Source organism: Stegostoma tigrinum, chromosome 34 (genome assembly GCF_030684315.1).
Source record: "Stegostoma tigrinum isolate sSteTig4 chromosome 34, sSteTig4.hap1, whole genome shotgun sequence".
NCBI lineage: Eukaryota > Metazoa > Chordata > Chondrichthyes > Orectolobiformes > Stegostomatidae > Stegostoma > Stegostoma tigrinum.
In genome coordinates, this window is record NC_081387.1 from 7,287,737 (window position 1) to 7,308,479 (window position 20,743).

The 20,743-nt window shown below is 41.2% G+C and overlaps 1 long non-coding RNA gene across 1 annotated transcript in view; it reads left to right on the top strand.

Moving 5' to 3' along the window:
• LOC125446429 (uncharacterized) overlaps positions 1 to 13,636 on the top strand; it is a 20,292-nt gene extending 6,656 nt beyond the window's left edge. Inside the window, exons 2-3 of the long non-coding RNA XR_007246396.2 lie at positions 9,271 to 9,607; positions 9,741 to 13,636. This is a non-coding gene — a long non-coding RNA (uncharacterized LOC125446429). The remainder of the gene's footprint in view (positions 1 to 9,270; positions 9,608 to 9,740) is intronic.
• The last annotated feature ends 7,107 nt before the right edge of the window (positions 13,637 to 20,743 follow it).

Below are 20,743 nucleotides of genomic sequence, written 5' to 3' on the forward strand. Positions count from 1 at the left end.
GTCTCATTACCAGTTTGGGTCTGGCAAGGAAGGAAGAACACAGTGGCTGCTGGCGATCTGAAAGAAGGGCTGATATGGTAAATGGCGAGTATAAATACGGAGTATGGCATTGAGCTCCTAGTTTCCCTAAGTTATCTATACCTCAGATTTATGAACCCACCTCTGCTCCGATACCTTAGATATCCACCAAAAGAGAACTCAAGGTGGATGTCTCCTGAGACATGGAGAAGATAGTTTATGATTGATAAAAGTAGATTGTCAGGATACGATGTTTAATAATAGTTCCAGACCAGAAGTGTTTAAGTAAAATCCCGAGGGGATTAGTTGAAGCTGAGAAAGCCTTTGCCTGGAGCCTGAGCAATCAGATTCTCCGGTGCTGAAGTCGCAGTTGACTGAGGTGATTTTTAAAAAAGGAGAATCTCTCTGGTTTGAAAATTGTAACTAAGGGATATGTAAAAGAAGTGTTTTGATATCTGTGATAATGGGAACTGCAGATGCTGGAGAATCCAAGACAATAAAATGTGAGGCTGGATGAACACAGCAGGCCCAGCAGCATCTCAGGAGCACAAAAGCTGACGTCCGAGCACCAAACCATCATCTCCAACACCATTCATGACCTCATCACCTCAGGGGACCTCCCACCCACAGCCTCCAACCTCATTGTTCCCCAACCCCGCACGGCCCGTTTCTATCTCCTTCCAAAAATCCACAAACCTGCATGCCCTGGTCGACCCATCGTCTCAGCCTGCTCCTGCCCCACCGAACTCATCTCCACCTATCTGGACTCCATTTTCTCCCCTTTGGTCCAGGAACTCCCCACCTACGTCCGTGACACCACCCATGCCCTCCACCTCCTCCAGGACTTCCAATTCCCTGGCCCCCAACACCTCATTTTCACCATGGACATCCAGTCCCTATACACCTGCATTCCGCATGCAGATGGCCTCAAGGCCCTCCGCTTCTTCCTGTCCCACAGGCCCGACCAGTCCCCCTCCACCGACACCCTCATCCGCTTAGCCGAACTCGTCCTCACCCTCAACAACTTCTCTTTTGATTCCACCCACTTCCTACAGACCAAGGGGGTGGCCATGGGCACCCGCATGGGCCCCAGCTATGCCTGCCTCTTTGTAGGTTACGTGGAACAGTCCCTCTTCCGCACCTACACAGGCCCCAAACCCCACCTCTTCCTCCGTTACATTGACTGTATCGGCGCTGCCTCTTGCTCCCCAGAGGAGCTCGAACAGTTCCTTCACTTCACCGACACCTTCCACCCCAACCTTCAGTTCACCTGGGCCATCTCCAGCACATCCCTCACCTTCCTGGATCTCTCAGTCTCCATCTCAGGCAACCAGCTTGCAACTGATGTCCATTTCAAGCCCACCGACTCCCACAGCTACCTAGAATACACCTCCTCCCACCCACCCTCCTGCAAAAAATCCATCCCCTATTCCCAATTCCTCCGCCTCTACCGCATCTGCTCCCACGATGAGGCATTCCACTCCCGCACATCCCAGATGTCCAAGTTCTTCAAGGACCGCAACTTTCCTCCCACAGTGGTCGAAAACGCCCTTGACCGAGTTTCCCGCAACACATCCCACACACCCCGCCCCCGCCACAACTGCCCAAAGAGGATACCCCTCGTTCTCACACACCACACCACCCCACCAACCTCTGGATACAACGCATCATCCTCCGACACTTCCACCATCTATAATCCGACCCCACCACCCAAGACATTTTTCCATCCCCACCCCTGTCTGCTTTCCGGAGAGACCACTCTCTCCGTGACTCCATTGTTCGCTCCACACTGCCCTCCAACCCCACCACACCCGGCACCTTCCCCTGCAACCACAGGAAATGCTACACCTGCCCCCACACCTCCTCCCTCACCCCTATCCCAGGCCCCAAGGTGACTTTGCACATTAAGCAGAGGTTCACCTGCACATCTGCCAATGTGGTATACTGCGTCCACTGTACCCGGTGTGGCTACCTCTACATTGGGGAAACCAAGCAGAGGCTTGGGGACCGCTTTGCCGAACACCTCCGCTCGGTTCGCAATAAACAACTGGACCTCCCAGTTGCAAACCATTTCCACTCTCCCCCCCCCATTCTTTAGATGACATGTCCATCATGGGCCTCCTGCAGTGCCACAATGATGCCACCCGAAGGTTGCAGGAACAGCAACTCATATTCTGCTTGGGAACCCTGCAGCCCAATGGTATCAATGTGGACTTCACCAGTTTCAAAATCTCCCCTCCACCCACTGCATCCCAAAACCAGTCCAACCTGTCTCTGCTTCCCTAACCTGTTCTTCCTCTCACCTATCCCTTCCTCCCACCCCAAGCCGCACCTCCATCTCCTACCTACTAACCTCATCCCACCTCCTTGACCTGTCCGTCTTCCCTGGACTGACCTATCCCCTCCCTACCTCCCCACCTCTACTCTCCTTCCCACCTATCTTCTTTTCTCTCCATCTTCTGTCCGCCTCCCCCTCTCTCCCTATTTATTCCAGAACCCTCACCCCATCCGCCTCTCTGATGAATGGCCTAGGCCTGAAACATCAGCTTTTGCGCTCCTCAGATGCTGCTGGGCCTGCTGTGTCCATCCAGCCTCACGTTTTATTATCTTGTTTTGATATCTGAGTGCCTTTGGTATTAATGGTAATTTTAACCATGTTTTTGAATCTTTAAAGGCATGTTATTTGAAAAGAGTTTGGTTTATTCTATTTTGGCTTTTCTTCTGTGGTGTAGGCCTATGTATGGCTGCTCAAACCAAACCTGCCTTATGGTGTGCTCACATGAGTGAGAGACCATCTTGTTAAAACAAAAATAAACCAGGTTTCAGTTTGGGATCTGACTTGTCCAGCAGTCGCATCAGTTAGTATCATAAAGTGTACACTTGGGCAATACAAGGAAGGTTATGAAAACTGATCTCAATTAATCCTATACAGCCAGCATTATTCTTGCCAATTTGAGTCGCACCATTTAGGTGCTTACGAGCAGCAAAAAGCCATTTGACCCCTTCAGCCTGCCATTCAAGATCATGATAAAGCATCTATTGCAACAATATATTCCCACCATATCCCTATATCCCTTCTTGTCATTCATGACTTGAAACTTGAAATTTCTGCCTTGAAATCGTTGAATTACTAAGCTTCCGCAGTCCTTAGTTTAAGGAGTTCCCAATTGTTCATCAGCCCCTGAATGAAGAGCTTCTTACTCATCTCAGTTCTAAGTTGTTCGCAGTTTATTTTGACTCTTACCTGGTTCTAATCCCTACAGTGAGGTGAAGCTTTCTTTCTGCAACTCATCCCTTTAACTCATTCTTTTAACTTTCAGAGAATACAGGCTTCGTCTCCTCAATCTCTCCACCATTCCTGAAATCTGTCTGTTAAATCTCCAACCCACTGGCTGTATGGCATATATGCTTCCCTGGCAAGACAATTAGGACTGTGCAAAGTACACGGTCTCACCAGTGCTCTATACAGTTGAAGAAACAGTCTTTCCCGGAGACTCCAATTCTCTTGGGGATAAAGGTTAATGTAAGTGTTGCTGAGATAACATGGTGTGAAGCTGAATGAACACAGCAGGCCAAGCAGCATCAGAGGAGCAGGAAAGCTTGACGTTTCGGCAGTTCCTACTATCTGAGTGTTGCTCTCTGATTTGCTTGATGCGCATGCATGGTAGCTTTCAGTGAGCAAGAAGACCTAAATTTCCAACACTTTTCAAACTCCCATCATTTAAGAAGTTCTCTGTGCCTTTGTTTCTCCCACCAAAATGGCCTTACATTTATGTACATTTATATTCTATCTGCTATGCTGTTGCATGCTAACTCATCCTGTCTGACTCCCCTTAAACTCTCTCTGCATCATACTCACAGCCTGACAGTGACTCATTTTCTCCTTACTGCCTATTTTCTTCCTGTGAATGAATTCACAATCCACACTTAAATATTTACCTGCAATTCTATGCTACTTTTTTTTTACAAACTCTTGTCAAAGCATTTCAACACAAGTGTCAAAACATCAATGAGGTGCAGTTCCAAGAACTGACTGTGTTGTTCTCCTGACAAAGGCCAATCACAGCTGATGCTGTAGTGTTCCCCCTTCATAAAGCTTTGCTTCTACCCATTTGTTTTTCCCTCTCCTCGATAATTCCCAATATACTATAACCCAGGAGTAAATTTACAGTGGCTCTGTTCTGTTGAATCTCATTTGCTGGGGCTCTGTGTTGTCTGGCGTTTTAAAAAGGACTCTGTTGTATCATAGATAATGGGAACTGCAGATGCTGGAGAATCCAAGATAATAAAGTGTGAAGCTGGATGAACACAGCAGGCCAAGCAGCATCTCAGGAGCACAAAAGCTGACGTTTCGGGCCTAGACCCTTCATCAGAGGCCCAGCTCTGATGAAGGATCTAGGCCCGAAACGTCAGCTTTTGTGCTCCTGAGATGCTGCTTGGCCTGCTGTGTTCATCCAGCTTCACACTTTATTATCTGTTGTACCATGTTGGAATTTATTTATGGGTTGCTGTTAACAGATGGGGCTTAGTTACAGGGGCTCTTTTATTGGGGTTTGATCAGAGGGGCACTGTTATGTAAGGGTTTATGCAAAGGAGTGCTGTGTTGTCAGTTTTTTTTTCCCCGGGTGTTCTGTATTGTGTTGATGTTAGCTTTTAGGGGACGGAATGTTTTGTTGGGGGTTATGTACATGGCTTTGTTGTATCAGGGTGTGGGAGTATGGGTTTGTATCCTGATTTCTTTCCTCTTCTTTCAATTCTTTAAATCTTCCCTCCCTCTGGTGTTGATGCTTTATTTGTATTGACCTCACATTTGCCTGCCTGAGGGTGTAGTGTTATTGGGATTCAGAAATCCCAGAACTTAGGAACTGTGAAGAATTAAACTGAATTTATTTAAATGCAATGGGTATTACAGGTAAGGCTGATGAACCCAAAGCATGTTTGGGAGCATAGCATTGAAACATCATAGCTATTTTGGAAACTTGGCTGAGGGATGGGCAGGAGTGGCAGCTCCACTTTCTGGGTTTCAGATATTAGAGGAGGGATAGAGTTGGCAAAAGAGTTGGGCAGTGGCATTTTTTTGATGAAGGAAAACATTACTACTGTAGCTAGAGAAGATATTTCTTTTAAAAAAATCATCCAGTGCAAGTATGATATGAGAAATATGAAAGGAATGATCACCTTAATGGGATTGTAGGATAGGGCACCCCACAAGTCTAAGGGAAATTGAAGAAAAAAAATATGGAGAGAGATCTCAGATATATAAAAGAATAACAAAGTTTAATAGGTGATTTTAATTTTAAAAACATTGACTGCGACTATTATTGTTAAGGGTTTGGATGGTGAAGAAGTTGATAAGTGTGTTCAAGAAAATTATTTATCATTATGCCATTGTTCCTACCAGGTAAAGAGCAAAACTTGACCTTTACTTGGGTAATAAGGTAGAACAAGTGACTGATTTGATAGAGGGGCACTGGGTCAAGTTGTCATAATTCCATTAATTTAAAAATAGCTATGAAAAAAATTATAAGACTTAGTTTTTAATTGGAGTAAGGAAAGAACTTTGAAAAGTTGATTGGATCAATTCAGAGAAAGTGTCACCGGACCTGAACGTTAACTGTGTTTTTTCCTACACTACTGCCAAACCTGCTGAGCTTTTCCAGCAACTTTATGTTCTTGATTGGAGTAGACTGTTCACATGTAAAGGGATGTCTGATAAGTGGGAGGCTTTCAAAAGTGTGATAATGAGAGTTCAGAGTCATTATGTTCCTGTTAGAATGGAAGGTAAGGCTGGTAAGAGGTTCTAGTTAAGAATTTTAAAAAATGGAGAGAAAATTGGGTTCAAATGAATCTCTTGAACAGTATAAAGATATAGAGGCATTCTTAGTAGGGAGATCAGGAAGGAAAGCGAGGATACGAGAGCGCCTTGGCAGATAAGGTTAAGGATATTCTGAAGAAATTGTACAGATGCATTAAGAGCATAAGAACAACCAAATAGAGTTGAGTCCCTTCAAGATCAAAGAGATCATCTGTTTGTTGAACCTCAGGAGATGGGAGAGAAATTAAATAAACATTTCACACTAGGTTTTACTGTGGAGAAAGAATTGGAGGCTACAGAACTCAGTGAAATAAATATTGATATTTTGAAAACAGTTTACAGAAGTAGTAGTCCAGAAGGTCTTAGAAAATATAAAAATGGATTAATCTTCAGGACTTGATCCAACATATGCCAGGCTGTTGTGGGACATTAGGGATTAAATTGTGGGGCTTCTTGTGGAAGTGTGTGTCATCTATAATTATGGGTGAGGTGCCAGATGCCTGGAGAGTGGCTAATGTTGTGTCTCTTGTTTAAGAAGGGATATAAGAGGAACCTGACATCTATTGGTGGTGGGTAAGTTGTAGGAGATGATTCTGAAAGGTAACATGCGTGTATGGAGAGGCAAGAACCAATTAGGGATAGTCAGAATGGTTTTGTACAAGGAAATCGTATCTCACAGTCTTAGTCGAGTTTCTTTTTGAGTAAGTAACCAAGAAGGTTGTTGAGGGCAGATTGGAAGATGTTGTTTACTTGGACTTTAATGAAGCCTTTGACAAGATTCCAAATGGTAGTCCAATTAGTAAAGTTAGATCACATAGGATTCAGGGTGAGCTTGCCAATTGGACACAAATTGGCTTATCGGCAGGAGATGGAGTATCGCTTCTCTGACTTGAGGCCTATTGCCAGCAGTGTTTAACAGGGATTGGTATTGAGTCCACCTTTTTTATGTCATTTATATGAATGATTTTAGATGAGAATATAGAAGGCATAGTTAGTAGGTTTGTGGATGAAACCAAATTGGAGGTATAGTGGACAGTGAGGAAGGCTATCTAAGATTACAAAGAGATCTTGATTATTTGGGTCAATGCACTGAGGAGTGGCAGATGGAGTTTAATTTAGTTAAAGCAAGATATTGCATTTTGGTAAAACAAAAAAGGGGCAGAATTTATTTAAAAGTAGTGTTGCAAAACAGAGAAATAGGGATTCATGTACATATTTCTTTGGCATTTGCTTCATATGTAGACAACATTGTTAAGAAAGCATTTAGCATGCTTGCCTTCAATGCTCAGACCTTTGAGTGTAGGAGTTTGGACATAATGTTGAGGCTGTACAGGACACTAGTGAGGCCTCTTCTGGGACTAGAAAGGTTTCAGAACAGACTTACCAGGATGTTGCCAGAGTTATGAAGAGAGGCTGGGACTTTTTCCACTGGAACGTAGGAGATTGAGGGATGACCTTATAACAGTTTATTAAATCGTGAGGGTAGGGATAAGAAGAATGACTGATATCTTTCCTCTAGGGTGGGGGATTTCCAGACTAGGGGAATATTTCTACAGTGAGAGGACAAAGATTTTAAAAAGTTGAGGGGCAACTTTACACTGAGTGCTTCATATGTGGAAACTGTGGTTCCTCCGAACAAAGTGGTGGGTATGGATATGATTACAACGTTTACAGGACATATACATAAGTACATGAATAAGAAACATTTGGAGTATCATTTAACATCTCAAGCTGCAGTTCAGATTCCTACTTTAACTGAAGCAGCCTCAGTTTCTCCATGGGGAAAGAATCAATCCGATCATGTGTCAAGTAGCTGATGAAAAAGGTTGTAATTTGGTCCTGGCCCCTCAGTGCTAAAGAAGGTTTTTGATCAGTTCCAACCCTCCCAACATTGTTGCCTCTATGTTATTGCTTGTTTCGCTTAATATGTTTCCCTGTACTTGAAGTCTCCCTTCATTTGCCCCCTCCTTGACTTTCACTCTCCCTGCTACCCCTGGTGCTTCGCCCTCCTCCCCTGGAACTCTCTCAACCTGATGTGTTCTTGTGTCATTATGTTGGCTGTTTATCATAAACACAGACCTACCAGAAGGCTTCATTAGAAAACTACTTTCTCTCTTCCCTTCATCCACTGAACCTGCTTTGCATTTCTCATCTTCGTTGTCTGTCAGGAATCTCCATCTGAATTTATTGTTTGAGTGACAGCTCAGTCTGGCTTTCTGAGGCTGGGAGTTGAGTTGGATATCTGTAGTTGAGTGACAATGCTGGGATTGGTATTGTGGGTGGTGTACCTTTATGTTGAGGTTTTAGTATGGGCTTGGTGATGGCTGTATTATTCCTTGCTGTTTAGGGTCGAGAAACAGTGTTTCTGCAGTTGTCACTCAAACTGAGTTTGATTTGCTGTGCCTTTGATTGTTATTGAATGATGGTCTCTCTCTGTGGGTGTGGAAATCAATAATTGGATGTGTTTTTGGTGATGTTAGTAAAGACTCTCTGGAGTTCATTTTGATTTGGCCTGACGTGTTTCATGGAAGTCAATATGAGGTATTTCTGGCTGAGTGGATATTTGCTAATTTTGCTGTGGTGGCCACAGAGGTGGATGTGGAGTTCATTGGCTGGGTTCTTTTGAGAACCAAATAAAGATGATGGTTCTGATTTACACTGGGTCTCTGGCCTGAAGTAGAGGGGAGGTGACACAGTGTGATCTGCATTTGTACATTTGATTGACAGGGATCCACATACTGCAGATGATGTTTACATTTCAGATACAGGATGACACAAACCACAACAGCACTAGAATGGTGTATCTGGAATGAAACATTACTTCTCTTTCAACAAGGAGCAAATATGGTGTAGGTAACAGCCTTAGCATGAGCACAAGTCATTAAAAAGGATTGTGACCAGTACAAAGCTCACAACAAATAGAGGAAGAAATACTTTAAGAGCCGGTACATTGAGTGCCTAAGGAAGTACTTGAAGTCAGAAAAGCAGGAGCTGAGACCCAGTGAGCTGAGGGGATGCTAGTGCATCCCATTCTGAGTACATGTTTGAGGGTGGATTACTGAGGTGGCGAATGAACTGGCAACTGAAAGTTGAGACCTGGGCGGAGCAAGTGAGGAGAGGATCAAGGATTAGGGGTTGGGGTGTTTCATGAAGAGGAAATCAAGGGCTAGAGGGGCGCAGGAAATAAAGGTGGTATGTGGTCAGAGGGCCAGAAGATGAGGTGGGCACAAAGGTTTGGGGGAATGAGGAGGTGGGATAAGTGGGTGACAGCTGGGGAGCAAAGGGGGAAAGAGTGTGAGTGTAACTTGAATGAGGGCAAAATGGGGTGTGGGTATTAAAGCATGAGCTAATGTCTCTCATTTAATTCTGAGGTTAAAGGATATGTTGTATTCTTTATCATATACTACTGAGCTCAGATCTATTTTATTCTCCCTCAGTTTCTCCACATGTGTTTGCATCCATGGATAAGAGATCAGGCGTTTAACTGACTCCAGTCTCCTGCCTTGTCACTGGATTCTATCCTCTGGATGTCAAAGTTATCTTCTGAGAAACGGTGAGCAGATGATGACTGGCATTCTGATCAACCACAGTGGCACAAACCAACTCAGGAAGTGGCCTCGCTTTGAGGTGCAGAACCGAGCCAGCTATTCTTGTCATTATGAACACAACAGCAAAGGAATTGAGACCAGGGACTTGGGTAAGAGGAACAGCTGCTGTAAGAGCAGTTTCAGTAAGATGCTGAAATAAGACCATAAGCTGCAGAAGCAGAATTAGGTAATTCATCCCATTGAGTCTGCTCCAATGTTCAATTATGTGTTTCCCAAAGCCATTCTCCTGCCTTCTTTCCGTTATTTGTAATTGCTGTACTAATCAAGAACCTATATATTTTTGTCTTTGGCCTCCACAGATTAACCATCCTCTGACTGAAGAAATGTTTCTGTGTCTCAGTTGTAAAGGGTTGTCCCTTTTCTCTGAGGCGGTGCCCTTGAGTCTTAGCTTGTCCTATGAATGGAAATATCTCCTCCACATCCGTCTATCCAAGATTCTCATCAAGTCAGGAGATCAATCTTGGTTCAATAGAGAGTGCAGGAAGGCATGCCAGGAGCAGCACCAGGCATACCTGAAGATGAGGTATCAACGTGGTGATACTACCAATCAGGACTACTTGCATGCCAAACAGCAGAAGTAGTAAGTGTTAGAGCCAAGCAATCCCATAACCGATGGATCAGATCTGAACTCTGCAGTCCTGCCAATCCAGTTGTGAATGGTGGTGGACAATTAAACAAATTACTGGAGGAGGAGGCTCCCCAAGTATCCACATCCAATTCCAATAATGGAAGAGCACAACGCATCAGTGCAAAAAACAATGCTGAAGCATTCTCGGCAATCTTCAGCCAGAAGTGCTAAGTGGGTGATCCATTTTGGCTGCCTCCAGTGCTCCCCAGCAGTACAGATACCAATCTTCTACAAATCCAACCCAGTCAATTACCATCCCATCAGTCTACTCTTGATCAACAATAAAGTGATGGAAGGTGTTACCAACAGTGCTATCAAGCAGCATCTGCACAGTGACACCCAGAGTGGGCTCTACCAGGGCCACTTGGCCCCTGATCTCACTACAGTCTTGGTTCAAACGTGCTCAAAAGAGCTGAATTCCAGGGTGAGGTGAGACTGACAACCCTCGATACCAAGGCTGCATTCGACTGAGTATGGCATAAAGGAGCCCTAACTAAATTGGAGTCAGTGGTAATCAGAGAGTAAACTCTCTTTTGGTTGGAGTTGTACCTGACATGTAGGAAGATGGTTGTACTTGTTGGAGATCAACCAGCTGAGCTCCAGCAATCTTTGCAGGAATTCCTCAGGGTAGTGTCCTCAGCTCAACCATCTTCAGCTGCTGATCAATGACTTTCTCTCCAACACCAGATTAGAAGTGAGGATGTTTGCCAAGATTATACAATGTTCGGTGTTATTTGTGACTCCTCAGATACTAAACAGTCTGTGTTGAAATGCAACAAGGTCTGGACCGTATTATGTGGCAAGTGACATTCGAGCCACACAAATACCAGCTATGACCAACACCAATAAAAGGCAATCTAACTACCACTTGTTGACATTCAGTAGTGTTGCCATTACTTGAATTCTCCACTATCAACATCCTGGAGTTATCATTGACCAGAAACTCAACTGGATTCACCACACAAAAACACAATAGCTACAAGACCAGTTCAGAAGCTAGGAATACTGTGGCACATAGCTCACCTCCTGACTCCTTTTCAAGCCTATCCACCATCTACAAGGCACAAGTCACGAGTGTGATGGAATACTCCCCACTTGCCTGGATGAGCACAGCCCCAACAACACTCAAGCTTGACACCATCCAGGACAAAGCAGCCTGCTACTATCTACAAGATGCACTGCAGAAATTCACCAAGATCATCAGACAGCGCCTTCTAAACCCACAACCACTTCCATCTAGAAGTATAAGGGCAGCAGACATATGGGAACACCACCACCTTCAAATTCCTCTCCAAGCCACTCTCAATCCTGATTTGGAGATATATCACTGTTCCTTTACTGTCACTGGGTAAAAATCCTGGAATTCCCTCCCTAATGATGTTGTGGGTCACCCCACAGCAGGTGGTCTGCATTGGTTCAAGAAGAAAGCTCACCATCACCTTCTCAAGGGCAACTAGTGATGGGCAAGAAATGCTGGCCAGCAAGCAATGCCCACATCCCACAAAATGAATTTAAACAAAAACTTATCTAATGTCATATTTTTGACTTTTATTTTTAACGTTTTGAAATGAATAAAGTGCACTACGTAACCACAGAATGGGGAAACTTATTTTCAACTCTGGGATGGCTGCATATTTTGTTGTCTGCCCTACTGCAAAAAGGTTCATAAAAGAACATCAGCGTTTATAGTAGCTGGACACTGTAGCCTGAAACACACAGTAAAGAGAATAGGAGTTTATAAACCTTATGTTCTGATTAAATATTAAATATGATGTGTTACATGCTCCAGTTCTGTATGTAAAGAAAACATTTTGAAGCAGTACAAAATGAGATTTCAAACTGCAATCACTTCATTGTACAGATTTTCAACATTGCTGAATAGTCATGTTGCTGACAAGAGCAATTGGTAATACGTTTCTCCTCTTCAGTATTCAACTCCTCACATTGACACCAGCAGCAACACTTGGAACTGGACATTGCAGTTTTGGAGTGGTCTGGGAGAAAGGAACCTGCAGGTTCTTCATAATTCTTTGAGTATGCTCCTTGATTATATGATGGAGAAACTGTCTTCAGTGTAGTGGATGGGTTTGTACAGGACCAGCATTAGGATAACAGGCACTTTGACATCTTCGTGTTTAAATTCAGTTACCAGTCGTGCCACCAACTACGCATGGGAAAAGCATAGCCTTGCATCAAGGAATTTAGCAGTAGTATCCTCATGTTTGTATAAATTCTCTCTTGTGGTGTTTGACTATACTCTACTTTTAATCAGTGTTTTCCCTCAGGTAAAATTGTCTATTTCTATGAAATATTCCTGGAACTTGATTATTGATTCGGAAGTTGGAGAATCAAGATTCCTTTCATTGCATTTTTGAGGGATTCAGATTGCTACATCTTATCACAATTGTTTCTCAGCAGCAGTCACAAGTCTGACAATAATTTAATTAAACATCAATGTCTTTAATGGTAAAACTCTTTCTTACACAAAACTGTAGCAATGGATGTGAAGGCATGGAAGTTGTGTGTCTTGCAACCTCAGAAGCAAGTTGACTACAAGTGATTAGAATGCTGTAGAATATCTCTCATCTTGAAGCTTTGGTTACTTTATTCTTGATATTTAGTTCCTTTAATATTGGTCTATATTTATTCATTTATCATCACCTCTCTGTTTCAAGATTTTCTAATAACACAGACTGTTAATTTTAAGTATTAAATGACCAAACAAACTCTTAAGTACTTACAGCCTCAAGCTTAAGTACCCAATCTATGCTCCATGTAGTAACCGCTAAAAGGAACTGTCTTCCACCTCTACCCCAAAATCGTCCACACTTAAAATTTTAACAATCCCATTCAGTTCCGTTACAATCTGTGATCCAGCAGAAATTTTATCCTTAAATTCCACTAAATCACGCAAACTAACAATTATTCAACCAACTTCCAACTCACAGCACTTTTCCCGTATTGGTTAATCACTTACGCATTGTCAACTTTTGCAATAAAAACTGAAAGAACTGAGGTTACTCTAAATCACATGGCTGAAAAAGCTCGGCAGGTCTGGCAACTTCTGTGGAGAAAAATCAGAGTTAATGTTTTCAGTCTCACGATCCTTCCTGAAAACTATTAACAAATTGCTAATTATTTCTTGATTTATACTGTTCAGACTTTTAACCAGACTTGTACTAATGGTTAATAAAATTGACACTTCACTTAAACTTACTATGGTGACGGTCATTGTCAACCTGTAACCTATTTTACACTTTCAATTCTTACCTATTTGTTACTGTTAACTCTTAGGCTTGTTAGCTCGATTTTTAACTTTGCATTTAAGTGTTAACCTGATTTAAATTGCTCGCTATTATCTATTGACTTGCAGGATACACCATGAAACCTGAACTTTTTTAAAAATTGTTCAATGTTGGCTGTTCACTTGATTTATACTGTTCACCTGAAACTGCATTACGTTTCAACCTGATGTACGCTGTTAACTGTTAACCTGAATTACTGTGTTTACTCAGAACCTGCCTAAGAGTGGTAACCTTAATTACATTGTTCAACTATTAATCTGTTTTACAGTCTTCACAAACTAACTTATTATGAACTCAGATGCTGATGTGTAGATTTCATTACCAAATGTAACAGCATAAGTGTCTGAACACTTTGTTTGAAAATATTCTCCTGATACGTGCTTATGATGATACTTAATACAAGCATAACCACTATAATATTGCAATTCGGATGTCATTAACAGATGCCCCATTTTTTTCTTTAATTCAAAAAATGATAATAGCCAAGCTATATTTAAAAACAAATTGTGAAGAAGAAAAATGTAATGTTCTATATTTCTGAATGCCTTTTCATGGAACTTCCAATGGCTGATATTTTGCAAGCATTTCTTCTTTCTTTCTTGTAGAACAATCCAACTCTAGATGACTTGTGTGGAACTATTTTATTCTGGTGCTTTCCCTCACAAGCAATACGAATCCTGGAGTTTTTTTTTCTTCCTTCAGTGCATTTAACTATTCTCGTAGTGTCTCTAAGTTATAGGAGCTGAATTAAGCTATTCAGCCCATTCGACCTTCTCCACCATTCAGCTGTTTCTCATATGTTTCTCAAGACCATTCTCCCACTTTCTTCCTGTAATCATAGCTTCTGAATTAGTTAGGGAATCAATCTTTCTGTATCACAAATACATTCACTGACATGGTCTTCACAATTTTCTCTGGCAATGAGTTGAACAGTCACCGTCCTCAAGCTGAAGAAATTCCACTTCATCTCTGTTCTGAATGGTCATTCCTTCATCCTAAGGCTGTACCCCGTGTCCTAGCCTTCACTACTAGTGGCAACATCTTCTCCACCTCCACTCTCTCCATAAAATCAAATCTGGGGGGGAAAAAAAACTGGATGTTGTAAATCAGGAACAAAAACAGAAGTTGCTGGAAAATGCCAGTAGGTCCAGCAGCATCTGTGAAGAAAACCTCAGTTCCTTGGTCCAAATCATTAATGTGTATGTGAATACTTGTGGTCCCAACATTGACCTTTTTGGAACTGCTACTCTGCTAGTCACCAGCTGGCACTCTGAAAAAACCTCTCTATCTCTACCCTGCTTTCTGCCAGTCACTTAATCCTGTATGTGTGCTAGCTCCTTGCTACTAACACATGGGCTCTCTTTTCACAGCCTCTAATGAGCCACCTTGCCAAAGACCTTCTCTGAATCCAAATAGTTCACATCCACTTGCTTTCCTTTGTTTAACAGGTCATTACCTTCTCACTGAGTTATAATAGATTTGTCCATATAACCTCCCCTTGACGAAGCCGTGCTGACTCTGTCCTATTTTCTAATGTAATCCCAAGTACTCTACAATCTCATCCTTGGTAATAGACTCTAACATCTTATCAGTAACTGAGATCAGGCTAACTGGCCTATAGTTTCTTGCCTTCTGCCTCCCTCCTTTCTCAAACATTATACATTAGCCATTTTAAAGTCATCTGGGATCCTCCCTGATTCCAGTGATTCCTGAATGGTCATTACCTACCATTTCCTTGGGCATTTCCATCAGAATTCTGGTGTGTAGTTAATATGCTCCTTGTGATTTGTCCATCTTCAGACTTTTCAGCTTCTCCTGTGCCTTCTTGGTGGTTACCACACTCACTTCAGCCCCGACAGTCTGGAAGATCTGGCATGTTGCTGGCATATTCTACCGTGAACGCTGATGCAAAGTACCTGTTCAGTTCCTCTGCCATTTCTTTGTTCCACATTACAACTTTTGCAGCCTCATTTTGCCGCAGCCCAATGCCCACTTTTACCTCTTCACAACTTTTAGTAGAAATCTACAATTGTTTTAACCACCTTTTCAAAAACTTGTCTTGGTTTCTGTATCTTCTTAGCTTATGGAGCAGAATTTTCCATTTTCACCCAAAATAAATGAGAAAAGTAACTGCACCCTGTCTAGAGGGTTGACGTCACAAGCATCACAAAAGAAAAGTATTTTGGATCACCCAAGGTTAAAATTTTGCATGCATATTTCTGTGCATTCATCATTTAATTTTCTTAAAAAATAACTGTGGGCAATTATCATGTCTTTCCCTTAGCACTTAGCCCCAGTGGAACAAAATGGGTGTCTGGTCTTATCTTGTGTAGGCCCAATTCAACTACCCAAGTTACTTGATTGATCTGTTTCTTCTTTAGATATATAACAGAATTGCATTATTGAAGGAGGTTGTTTGACCCATTCTATTCACATCTACTCACTGAATGACAAGTCACTTGGTGCCAATCTACTACCTATTTTCTCTTTCCTGATGCCAGTCTAATTCCCTGTTGAATGCTTCAATTCAACCTACCTTTGCCACGCACTCAAGTATTGTATTCCAGACATTGACCACAGTGCATTAAAAACTTTGATTTTTGTATCACTTTTTATTTTCTCACCAATTATTTTAGTTTTTTAGTTCTACAGTTTTTAATCCTTCCACTAACGAGAACAGTTTCACTTTTACTGTTGGCTGTTTATATCAATACATTTCTCTGCGGTCTCCAAACTACAGATTGCAATGAACCGGCCAGTTGAAGAATCTGTGAGAAACTTGTCCACCTCAGTTCCTGTAACACTGTCTCTAAGCTCTGTGAGCACATCAATCATCATACCGCCACATGATTTCTGCTTCCAGACATCAATGCCATGCTTAGAGCTTGAGGGTTCTCGTAGGACAGAGGAATGCTGCTATCAACCATGTGCAATATCTGACCACTGGAATGAAGTCACTACCACATTCGTGACAGGAAGCTTTTACATTTAAGGTAGACAGCAAAATAACACGTTATAAAGTTGTAGAATCGGAGGGCTATCTGAAACCTCACCACAGGCCAGGTGATACCATTAGCAAAAAGGTGAGGTCAGTGTGGGGAAATGAGCAAGTGCTGAATTTATATTTGCCTCCAACCAAGTTTGAATCATGGATTTTAAAAATATCCAGTCTGTTTTTTTATCACACAGAGTGCACATCTCTCACCCAAATGTGTTCTAAGTTGTCGATTAGTACCCCATACTAACTTTGCATTCATTTAGTGAAAAGAAAATCCCTGACTCGTGACAGTGAGGTCCAACCCCAGACCATCTAAAAATCATCTGAAATGAGCAAATTCCACATGGATTAGGAAATTAAATTTCTGTTCACACTGTAAAAGGTAAAACATTTACCTTATTGATCGTTAAAGCTCATAAGTAATTAAAAAGAAGAAATTTGGAAAGTCATCACAAAATAGTATAATGAATTCAGTGATAAATTTCACTTGAGCAGCATGCTTCAGACAAAACAAAAGATAATGAGCTGAAGGCTAGTTTAAAACTCAACAGACATTTTCCTTTCTAGCCAAGGACCAAAAGGCACAGTATACACTGGATTATTAATTCACATTTGCCATCTTAAGGTGAAACAAAATAAATCATTTATAGATGGTAGAATATTTTTTTAAAAAGTTTAAAAATAAGGAAGAAGTAAGGAATTGTGTTTTCACTTCAGAGAGTCCGACATGTGGTTGGCTCTGGGGAAGACTTTTCTCTTTGAGGAATTTATTGACGAAGAATTTTTTTATTCAGTTAATCAGCTAAGCGGTTGGTTTCATTTAAGTTTTATGTTTGATATATAGAATTTTAGTATTTTCCATTTTACATTATTTTCTGTAGGTAATGAAAGGTGGTTTATTATATATATAAGGTGTTATTGAAACATCCTTTTTTTAGGCTTAATGTTATTAAGATCATATATGCGGTATAGAGTGAGATGGCTTGTAGATTTGGAAAAGTTATGACCCAGCAAGATCAGACGGATTGATGGGTGACAGGACAGGTAAGAATATCTCCAATGGCTGTTCCTCTACCAAATAGATATTCAGCTTTTGGAGCTGTTAAAGGGCATGGTCTCTGTGAGCAAAATGAAAGGACCAGTCACTTTTTGGACACTTGGAATGATTCTTATGTTAGGCAGCATTTGAGAAGACTTAATAGAATGATTGTTATAGGGGCCTCTCCTGTCAGAGGCTTAGACAGGAGATTCTGTGGCAGTGAGCATAAATTTAGGAAAGTTTGTTAATTTCCTGGTGCTAGGATTAAGGATGTCTCTAAACGTTTCAAGTATATTGTTAAAGGTGAGATTGAGAGGCCAGAAATCATTGTACACTTTGGTAGGAGTGACATTTTTAGGGAAAAGATCAAAGCAGTACAAAGTGAATTTAACAGGTTCGGCAAAAGATTTAGAAAGAAACCTTAAAAGTAGTAATTTCTGGTTTACTCCCAATGCCAAATGAGGTAGGGAGAAAAAGATTAAAGGAAACAAATCAATGGTGAAGAGCTGGTGTATTGTTCAGCGATTCAGGTTTTTGGACAATTAGAATGTCTTTTGGGACAAAAAAATGCATGTTCCAAATGAATGGGTCTAAGTTAAACTGGAAAAAGGTCCAATATCTTAGCAAAGAGATTAGCTCATTCCATGAAGGAGATTTTATACTGACAGAGAGGGGGATCGGGGGAATTCTAAGTAACATTGTAAACAGAAGGATTGATGAGGAAGATTCTGAATGTGAGGTGAGCATATCAGTTACAAAAGAAAGACGAGAGAGTCAGAGTATGTGGTAACTCTGAAGAACTAAATTGCATTTTTTTTTCAATGCAAGGAGCCTTGCAGGCAAAGCTGATGAACTCAGGGCATGTTTAAGAACATGGGATTGGGACATCATACGTATTATAGAAACTTGGCTGCAAGATGGACAAAACTGGCAGCTCTATGTTCTGGGTTTTAGGTGATAAAGGGGCAATAGAAAAGCAAGTAAGAAGTGTGTGGGGTGGGGTGCGGGGGTTGTGTTTTTCATTAAGTAATACATTACTGCTTTAACTAGGAAAGATATTTCTGAAAAATCATCCACTGAAAATAAGAAAGGAAAGATCACTTTAATGGATTGTCCTGTAGGCACCCCAATAGTAAGAGAGAAATTGAGAAGCAAATATGTATGGAGATCTCAGACATATGTAAGTACAATAAGGTTGTAATAATGACGGATTTTAATTTTCCAAATATTGACTAGGATTGCCATAGTGTTGAAGGTTTGAATCATGACAAATTAGTCAAATGTGTTCAAAAAAGTTTGCTTTGTCAATATGTGGATGCTCTTTCAAGAGAAGGAGCAAAACTAGAGCATCTTCTGGGCAGTAAGGCAGGGAATGTGACTGAAGTAAACGTGGGGGAACACTTTGGGTGTAGTCATCATAATTCTATTAGTTTCAAAATGGTTATGGAAAAGGATAAACCTTCCATAAAAGTTAGAGATTTTAATTGGAGTAAGGCAAATTTCAATGGTATGAGACAAAAATTGATAGTAGACTGTTTGCAGGCAAAAGGGCGTTTGACAAGTGCAAGATGTTCAAGAGTGTGATGACAAGAGTTCCTGATAGAGTGCAAGGCAAGACTGGTAAGATTAACAAACAATGGATGAATAAGGATGTTGCGGTTCTAGTCAAGAATAAAAGAGAATCTTATTTCCGATATAGATGACTTGATTCAATTGAATCTCTTAATCAATATAGTGTATGGGCTTTGCTAAGAAACAAATCAGGAAGACAAAGAGGGGATATGAGATAGCATTGCCAGATAAGGTTAAGGATTAATCTACAGAGATTCTACAAATACTTTAAGAGCAAGAGGGTAACGAGATAGAGGGCAGGGCCTCTTAAAGATCAAATACATCATCTTTGTGTTGAACCCCCGGAAATGGGAGAGGTATTAAATGCATATTTTGTCCTAGCTTTTACTGTGGAGAAAGAAATGGTGACTAGACAATGCAGAGAAATAAACTTTGACATTTTACACAACCTTGGGAGTTCATGGAGAATATGAGGGTAGATGAATCTCTTGGTCCTGATCTAATGTATCCCAGAATAAGTGGGAAGTAAGGGAGGAAATTACTAGACTCTTTGTAAACATATTTGCATCATCTATAACTTCAGGTGAAGTGCCTGATGACTAGAGGGTAATTAATGTTGTACCTTTTTTTAAGGAAGGTTATATGGAGAAACTGGAAAACTGTAGACCTATGAGTCTAATTTAAGTTGTGGATAAATTGTTGAAGGTGAATATAAAAGATAAGACTTATGGACATTTAGGCAAAAATTGATTGGGGTAGTCAGCGTGGGTTTTTTTGTGAAGAAAATAATGTCTCTCAAACTTGCTTGAATTTTTTGAGGAAGTTACCGGAAAGGTTGATGATACAGATCAGTAGACAAGGTTCTGCATGGTATGCTAAATAGTAAAGTTGGGATTCACGGTGAGCTTGCCAATTGGATATGTAATTGGCCTAATAGCAGGAGCCAGAGAGTAATGGTGGAGGGTTGCTTTCCAGACTGGAGGCTTGTGACCCATGGTATTTGATCGGGATTGGTTCTGAATCCTCTCTTTTGTCATTTTATATAATGATTTGGATGAGAATGTAAGAAGGTATGGTTAGTAAGTATGGTTAGTAAATTTGCAGATGACACCAAAATTAGTCGCACAGTAGACAGTGAAGAAGGTTATCTAAGATTACAAAGGTAATTTTTTCTTTTAAAGTTTGCATCAGATATACACACAGGGTGTTTAAAAAGGCCTTTAGCATTCTTGCTTTCATTGCTCAGTCCTTTGAGTACAAAAGTTGAGTGATGTTGAGTTTCTACAGGGCATTGGTGAGGCCTTTTCTGGAATAATGTGTCCCGTTCTGGTTGCCCAGTTATAGGAAGGATATCAAACTGTACATGGTTCAGAAGACACTCACCAGGATGTTGCCTGGCATGGAAGGTTTGGGTTACAAAGTTGGGTTGGAACTTTTTTTACTGGAGTATAGAAGGTTGAAAGTTTATAAAATAATGAGGGATATATATAGAGTTGATGGTAATTGTCTTTACATGGGGAATTTCAAAACTGGGAACACACTTAAGGTGAGAGGAGAGAGATTTAAAAAAAATACGGGGCAATTTTTTACACAAAAGATGGTTTGTGTGTGGAATGAACTTTTGAAGTAAGTGGTGAATGCAACTGGAATTATAACATTAAAAAGGCATTTGGATAGATACATGAGTGAGATCATCTCTCAAACCGTCCACAACCTCATCACTTCAGATGACCTCCCAACACAGCCTCCAACATCATCGT